At 47.5% G+C, this 9,135-nt stretch overlaps 1 long non-coding RNA gene across 1 annotated transcript; it reads right to left on the minus strand.

The window, feature by feature from the left end:
* Positions 1-7,288: 7,288 nt before the first annotated feature.
* On the minus strand, positions 7,289-8,477 carry LOC120935250. Its single transcript, XR_005748377.1, has 3 exons — positions 8,436-8,477; positions 7,427-7,505; positions 7,289-7,310 (listed from the first exon to the last, which is right to left on the minus strand). It is a non-coding gene; the product is annotated as an uncharacterized LOC120935250 (long non-coding RNA).
* Between the last annotated feature and the right edge of the window lie 658 nt (positions 8,478-9,135).

The raw sequence follows: 9,135 nt of genomic DNA on the forward strand, positions 1-9,135 counted from the left end.
GCAAAGTGTGCAAGTAGGCCTGTATTTCCCTTGGAGTGTGGTGGCTTTGGGAGCTGTATAGGTCTCTATAGAACCTCATAAACCTTTCCGCTACCTGCGGGGGGTCCGTGACCACGAGCCATTCGGCTCAGCCAGGGACACCACCACAGGCGGTCTGTCCTCCAGATGCGCCAAATATGCCAGCATCTTCCCCGCCTTTCCCCCCGTGTTCGTACACCCGCGTTTTACAAAAGAAAATACGCTGTTTGGCCTTCTCCATGTGTAGCTGTGATGCTACTCTAGTCTGTAATTTCACCTTAGTAAGATTCTCAGGATTAGGATGTGTATTATAGGTCTCTTCTAGCTTCAGCAACATATCCTCTGATTTGTTCACTATTATCTTAGATGACAGCTTTAGTCTCTTTATCCTAGTGTCCAGCACCCTACTTGCATGTAGCTTGAATGCATCCCACTGGGAGTTAAGTAATGCGAGTCCCTGGCCCTCTGGAAAAAAAAACGTTAACTCCCGTTCAATATTGTCATGGTCTTGCAGCGCGTTCAACCAAAATGGGTTGAGTCTCCATACCCGCCTAGGGGCCTCCCCCAGCAGGGACAACTATACCCAACATGTTGAGTGGTCTGATAATGCTCTAGGAGCAAATCCAGCCCCCCCACCCTTGACATAAGTGGTGCTGACACCAATATATAATCTATACGAGACATGGTAGCGTGATTGGTTAAGTGGCATGTGTATGCCCGGGTCTTTGGGTTCCTTTGCCTCCACACATCCGTCAGGGCAAATTCTTTCACCAGGTGACCCAGTCTAGTCAGCCTGGGCCCCCCCCCGGATCCCCTCCCGCCTGCGCCGGACAGTCCATGAACGGATCCATGGTCATATTAAAGTCCCCCATCCCCACAGCCGACACTGTCGGGTGCCTAGCCATAAATGCCAGACCCGTTGTGACGACTTCCGAGCTGTGGGGGGGGGATATAGCATGCAATCAGCAGCATGGGTATTCCGCCTACGCAGGCATGCACGAATATATACTTCCCCTGCTGGTCAGATTCCAGGGACAACAACTCAAATGGGGTGGCCTTTGTCACTAATAACGATACTCCCCTAGAGAAACTGGTGTGCTTTCTGTGATACGCCCAGCCTATCCACGGGTGCTTCAGCGCTGCCTGCAGATGACCTGTAACATGTGTCTCAATCAGCGCTATAATGTTAGCCCTCTGTGATTTCAGACAGGCCAGGGCTGCCCTGCGCTTAATTTTATTTCTCACTCCCCTGACATTCCATGTTAGAAATTTAATTGAGGTCATGGTGTCACCAGATGTAGATTACACAGTTGGACCAGCAGGGTATCACAGGAATATAGCAAACACATTAACCCAATGTCATAAGGGTCTCCCCTACTTACTTCAACATTCTGTACATGCCTCTTCACATCTCTACAACATTTCACATAACTCCTAAACCTTTGAGGCCTCGTACACACCAGCGGACATGTATGATGAAAACGGTCCGCGGACCGTTTTCATCGGACATGTCCGCTCGGAGATTTCGGTCTGATGGCTGTACACACCGTCAAACCAAAATCCGCGCGAACAGAGAACGTGGTGACGTAGACGACACCGACGTTCTCTCTCGCGCGAGTTCGATGCATGCGTGGGATTTCGGTCCGCTGGTTAAACGTACTAACCAGCGGACATGTCCGCCGGACAGCTTTCCAGCGGACATGTTTCTTAGCATGCTAAGAAACATTTGTCCGCTGGAAATCTGTCCGCTAGCCTGTACACACGATCGGATCTGTCCGCTGAAACTGGTCGGTGGACCAGTTTCAGCGGACATGTCCGGTCGTGTGTACGAGGCCTGAGAGTCACAACGGTGACCCTGCCAACTTACGTCCCCCCCCTCCCAGCCCAGCACCTCCCCAACCTGGTATGAGCATTCGATCCCCAAACAGTTCAAACATCACATAAGTAATATCAGGCATATCTTCCAGCAGTAAACTCTAACTGGAGGCACACATCTTAGGTTCCATATAAAACTTTGCGTTGTAGTAGCAGCTTGTCCCGTGGGGGCGGTTGTTCACTGAGCAACATGTGGACTTGGAGCGGGAAAAAGTTAGCATCCCCATGATAGAAAAAAAAAAAAAGGAATGGGGCCCAGACTCTTAAAAAAGATCAGGGCCTTGCTCCTCCCGCTATTCAACATAGTACGCTCTGTGACCTCCCCACCACTTCCAACATGTCATCAGCGGATCTTCTATCCGTCCGCAGGTATATGAAAATATTCCTTCACATAAAGTTCTGTCCCTCCCTCTAGATCCACATGAGGCTGTTTCTGTCTCACTTGGGGCCCGCCATATATAGCAGATAACGGCAAAAAAAATGTACAACAGGGCCTTGAGTCAGGAGTAATAAAAAGGAAAACAAAAAGAAGGGGGGAAAACAGGGGGAATGGAAAAAAAAACTAAATCAAAGTAGCGCCTGCCATCGTTCCTCTTCGGTAGAGCCCTAAACACTCGGCCCCCTAACAAGAGGGAAAACTGCCCCATCGATCTCCAGGAAACAGTACTCACGGTTAACCGTATCCGGCATCACTCTTGTCTCCCTTTACGATCCAGCCATGCCGCCGCCACGGCAGGGGTGTCAAAAAACTGCGCCCGACCATCCTCTTCCACTCTGAGCCTAGCCGGGAATAACATGGCGTACTTGAGGTGTAGCACCTGTAGGCGGCGCTTCACATCCCGATACTGCGATCTTTTCCTCTGCACCTCGTTGGAAAAGTCCAGGAACACGTGGCCATTTTCCACCCTCATATTCCCCTTCTCTCTTGACAGGACAGGATCTTATCCCTATCCCTGAAATTCAGGAATTTTGCAATAAATGTACGGGGGGGGGGGGGTGCTCCTTCAGGTGGGGGCTTTGCAGGTATTCGGTGCGCCCTTTCCACCGCAAACATAACCGAGAACGCTTCTCTCCCATACTCTTTAATAAGGAGATTCTCCAGGAATTCAGCTGGGTCTCTTCCCTCTGCTCGCTCCGGCAGGCCTACAAACCGCAAATTACAGCGGCGGAGCCTGTTCTCCATCTCATCTCGGTGGGAGTGAAGTTGGTGTACCTGGCGCTGCATGTCCTCCGCGACATTTTGTAGAGGATGCAGTATGTCTTCCGCTGCGCTAATACGGGCCTCCGCTTCAGTGACCCTCTCCCTGACCGTGGACAGATCCTGTCTCATGGGGGAGATATCTATCTTCACCTCGTCGATTTTTGCCGCCATGGTGCCCTTGAGTGCGGCTATAGCCTCCAGCATTTTTGCTGTGTCCTCCGCTTGGCGTCCTTCCCCCGGAGTATCGTCGGCGCCATCTTTGGCCTGCTCATCGTCTCCCCCGTGTCTGTATTTGGCCAGTTTATCCACCGCTGCGGACGTTTTTTTTCGGTGGGGACATCCTCCACTCCGGTCCCGGAGTCTTCTGACAGTTTTGTGGGCACGATCAAACCCCAAGTATGTCGTAGGCTGGTAAGCGAGAGGAGCTCCGGCAACCTGTGTCCTACTCCATTGCTAGTCAGGCCACGCCCCCAACCCAATGGATTTTTGAACTCGAGACCCTCCAGCCCTCAGGCTTGAATATTGATTTAGATCTCAATTGTTTTCTGACCAATTTTTAATTTTTATTATCTAATATTTTAAATTTTTTAATATCTAATATTTTTTATTTTTAATATCTAATAAATGTAATAGTTTACCATTGAGCCCCAATTCCTATTTCCAATCATACATAGGACTGTTCGAATACTTTACCCAACATTTTTCTATATATAATAATTATTTACATATTGTTTCCTTATTCATTTTTAAATAAGCATATCGTAATAAAACATATATTCTTATCATATTTTACATGTCAAATCTGTGTTTTTAAAGTATCATCAATTTTAATAGTTGCATTTGCAAACATCAATACACTGCGACCTGTGTGGATAAAAACAGCATAGTAAAAAGGGGATTTATATCGCAGTCTGCTTATATCATTTCACCGTATGTTTACATCTATTATAACACCCGGGCTTCGGTGCGCAGTATCTAACTAAAAATGGCCGCCGTGTGTATCCACTAGGGGATGGTCTCCTGTCCCCAGATCACATCAAACATGGCCACCGTAGTACAAGACATAGGTCACTAGAGCACACGGGCTCCTGTCCTGGGAACCTACCAAATATGGCCGCCGTAACACAGGACGCAGTGTTTTGCTACAAAGGAGGAAGTGATTGTGGCATTCAGGACGCTCCAGATGAAGTCAGGTCTTCGAAACCGGTCGAGCGATCCGACAGAACGCCACAACACTTCCATTTTCTGCATGCTAAAGTAATGCTCTGTCATTTCAACAAAATTGTGAGTACCCCCATTTGTCTTTTACCAATAAAAGCTGAATTTTTAAACGGTACTACACTATCTTGGGACCCCTTCCTTCTTTTTTCCTGTATATGGGATAAACACAGAGCACCTCCAGGACCACAGCTGGACGTGCCTTTGCCAGAGTGCTGCACAGTGGCATACACTGTGAATGCTGCAAACCCCAAGAGGGGGCACAAATCTGGTGAGTGTGGTCCATATAGGAGCATAGATTGGAGTGGATCACTGTGTGAAGCATAGAACTAGACGTTCACAACAGCATGAAGCACTTTTTCTAATTTTTATTTATTCAATTTATTTATAACAGCGGAGCTGAGCCCCACCAGAGGTCAGAGAGTGAGGATTAGGGGAGAACAACCAAGATGAAGACTGGACTGATCCTGAAGACCACCATCATTGGGTTATTGACTCCTCCCTCATTATCACTTTCTGTTTAAGGTTCCAAAGTCTGAGGATGTTATCACATTATTATCAACATGTAAAAGTCTGTGCTCCAATCACAAAAGGGATAAAGCCTAAGTAATAGGGGTGCAACGGATCAAAAAACTCACGGTTCGGATCGTTCCTCGGATCAGGAGTCACGGATCGGATCATTTTTCGGAATCGGCAAATAAAAAAAATCTCCCCCACTGTAATATACACATCCCCCCCCCCCCCCCCCACTGTAATATACAAATCTCCCCCCCCCACCAACTATAGTACCCCCTCGGTGCAAACACCCCCCCTCCTCTCAGTACAAGAGACCCCCCCTCCTCTAGGGGCAAGAGACCAGAATTTTTATGAGCCGACAAGCTTAAAACTAACAGGTTGGCTTTAAAAGTGTTCATAAATCTGTTGATACTGTAAATCGCATGGAACATTTTAACCACACAAGGGGAAAGCTGTCATAAGCAATCCAGAAAACACCACATTGCTTTACAGAGGAACAATGAATAAACAACCATAGTAAAGACATGCAGGGCCCTGAATAGATTGTTTTATGTTGGAAAAGAATGTTGTGTTTAATAGATTCGCTTAATCTGTAAGATTTGGTAGCACATTACTGCAGAGGTGGAGGGTAAAGAGATGGGTATTGCCCTTTGTTTAATTGTGTTATGAATGCTTATGTGCAATTTAAGTCCCCCAACTATTCAGGTGCAAGAGACCCCCCTCGGGCAGTACAGACCCTCCCAGCGTGTGCTTCTTCCCCACGAGTGCGGGCTCCTCCTCTGTGGGTGTAAACAGAGGAGGGCCGCCGCCGGGTGTACCAAGATGGCCGCGGCCTCCGGAGCTAGGCCGAAGCCGCGGCCTTTCCTAATGTTAACCCTGCGGCTCCGGAGCTAGGCCGAAGCCGCGGCCTTTCCTAGCGTTATGGCCGCGGCTCCGGAGGTAGGCCGAAGCCGCGGCTTCGGCCTAGCTCCGGAGCCGCGGACATAACATTAGGAAAGGCCGCGGCTGCGGCCTAGCTCCGGAGCCGCGGCAATCCGCGGATCACAGTGTGTTCCGATCCGAAGGGAGTGACCCGTTCGGATCACGGATCAACTGTGATCCGTTGCACCCCTACTAAGTAATGCACAACTTATTTTATAGGATACAACAGTTAGGATTTTATAGTATCAGAATAATGTAATGTACAAAATAGAGTATATAATGCAGGGGTCAGGAGTATGTGATGTACAATATAAATGATATAGTGTAAGGGTCAGGACTCATAATATTGGTATTCAGTAATCAGTGGAAGATTAAATGTTTACATGAGACAAGTTGCAGAGATCCCACATCGCTGCCTCCCATCTCCTGAGAAAAAAGGAGGAGGTACTCACTGACTCATGTCAAACACTTATATTAGCCACATCCCACAATTAAGACAAAAAGAGAGTATCACCCCCTAGGTGGGACTTCTCCTGAGACTGCACTCAGTGACGTGGGTCTGAGACTATACAGACATATCCCTCCACCCTGCATAATTGTTCTGTCAGAGATCTTACCATACCCAGGCATGGGGAAGAAGACCCAAAACACATACCCCAGGTGCCTAGGTCTAGTAACACCTATGTTGAAAATTAATATTTTGCTGCCAGCTGAACCCCAGAATCTCCATAAATCCAGTCTAGAGACATAAATTGTGTCTGCAGCACAGAGAAGGAAGATTATCCAAGAGGAATACAGGACGGGGAACACAGCTCAGGAAAGTGACCAGGGGATTACAGGCTGATATCACCCAGTCCCCGCCCTACTCTGGACCAATCAGTGAGCAGTATGGGAGGAGGAATGTATTTAATGTTAATGACCCACCTGTGCTGATCTCTGCAAGAGTGCCGTCCTCTAGAATTAGCCTCAATATTCCATCCTCCTCTATAGACTGCTGAACATTCCTCACATAAGTCTCTTCTTCTTTATTCACTTTAGAATCTCTCAGGTTTCCACTCTGAATATATAATAAAAATTACATAAATGGTAACAATGCAGATAATGTACAGATCCTAATGATACTATCAGTGATTGTTCCTCATCTACCTGATGATGGTGAGGGATGGTGGGGCCTTTCTGTGTGGAATCCCGGGAATACCGAGGACGGGGACATCTCTCTGGTGGGTTTCTGTAGCTGGATGACTCCACCATGGTGTCCTGGTACAGATCTTTGTGTTCTTTCAAAAGCTCCAACTCCTCCATCACCCCGTCCTCATCATCCTCCTCTTTCATCTCTTCTTTAACCTCAACTTTAGAATCTCTCAGGTTTCCACTCTGAAAATATAATAAAAATGACATCAATGGTAACAATGCAGATAATGTACAGATCCTAATGATACTATCAGTGATTGTTCCTCATCTACCTGATGATGGTGAGGGATGGTGTGACCTTCCTGTGTGGAATCCCGGGAATACAGAGGACGGGGACATCTCTCTGGTGGGTTCCCATTACTGGATCCATCTGTAGGAAACACACACACTGACTGAATACATTGTTTCTATGTGTTTATCAGATGATGGGGGATCTAGGTGGAGCCTCCGTACTGCTCTCTCCTTTACAATAAAGTCTCCTCTTACCCGGTGATGTGAGGGGCGGCTGATTGTCCATCATGACGTCCTTGTAGAGATCCTTGTGTCCCTCTAAATACCCCCAGTCCTGTATGGAGAAATAGACAGTGACATCCTGACACCTTATAGCAGTGGTTCTCAACCCTACTAGTGCCGTGACCCCTTGATAAAATTTCCCAAGTTGTGGGGACCCCTAACAGTAAAATTATTTTCGTAGCGTGGCGCTCCCTGAGTCCCCTCCACTCGTACAGTATTAAAACCTCATATGGTAAATTTTAGGATGTACCACTCTCTTTGTTCTCTTTTCTTTCCCTTGCATCTCCCTCTATGCCAATTTCTTATTTTGTTCACCCAACCTTCTCTTTTTCTTTCTTCCTCACCCTTTTATTCCCTCCCTTCCATGTATTCTCTATTTTTTATTCCTTCTTTACTCCTTGGTGGGGGGGAATAGGATGAGTGGCAATGCTGGGGGGGAGTTCTGTTCAGCCAACTTTGGTGCTCTTGATCAAAGTCATCTGCTGATCTGAGAACTGTAGTGGGGATTTTTAATGGCAACTATAATCACAGGTAGTATTATTACTCAGTGTGTCTCTGACTTTGTGGTGTCTCGTAGCAGTGACACCTATGCTGAAATCAGGTCTCCTCCAGCACCTCCCACCCTTCACCAGTCAACTTACCTCTAGTCTATGCCCCCCAGCCATGCCGTGAACAGAATGTTCAGCTGTGAAGAGGCTGAGTGGGTGGCTGTGGGCTCCAGGAACAGCCCAGCTGGGCGGCCACAGGCTCCAGGGACAGCCCTGCTGGGCAGCTGCAAAACAGTTGGGAGAGTGGTGCGGGAACAGCCCAGGATTCAGTGACCCCTGGCAAATCATCATTTGACCCCCGAGGGGGTCCCAACCCCCAGGTTGAGAACCACTGCCTTATAGGAACCTGACACACACAATGATACAGTCACCATCCAGACACATCCCTTGTCTGTTACTGGATAATGTCCCAGAATTCCCAGAATCCTTCTCACCTCTCCTGTCAGCAGCTCCATCATCGTCTTGGTGACTTCTAGAATCTTCTGCATGTTGCGTCTCTCAGGTTTTAGGGAGTTACATGGAGGCACTGTGATGGTCATATGATCACCTGACTTCACAGGAGGAAATCTCTGTATTGGAAACCCAATAAGAATATCATGTTAGAATCCCAGAATCCTCCTCACCTCTCAGGTCAGGTCTGTGTTTTATTAATAGAGATAAGAGTGATGTCATGTGACCTCCCAGAATCCTCCTCACCTCTCCGGTCAGCAGGTAGATGATCTCCAGGGTGAGGTTTAGTATGTTCTCAGTCATGTGACTCCGGTCCTCCTCCATCCTCATTGGTGACGTCATCTATGAAGATTTTCCTATAGACAGATAACATTAATAACAGAGAATTTTCTGAATTGGTATTGATTGTACAATAATAGGATGAGGATATCAGGAGGTAATATGAAGGTTAGTATGTACTCAAGCACTATGGTCCCCAGTGAGAAAACATTTGATCTGTACAGTTTAGTGTTCACTATGATTCTTGCAAATTGGGAGTCTTGTCAAATTTCACCCCCTGGATCACAAATTTCATTCTCTATGTTGGGTGAGAGATGAGGAGGAGATCCAGGAATCAGGATAAAGGTCAGGCTGTGTCCCGGGGAGATGAGGACGTGACGCACGTGAACGTGAGGGTGGGAGGTG

This window comes from Rana temporaria, chromosome 4, assembly GCF_905171775.1.
Source record: "Rana temporaria chromosome 4, aRanTem1.1, whole genome shotgun sequence".
NCBI lineage: Eukaryota > Metazoa > Chordata > Amphibia > Anura > Ranidae > Rana > Rana temporaria.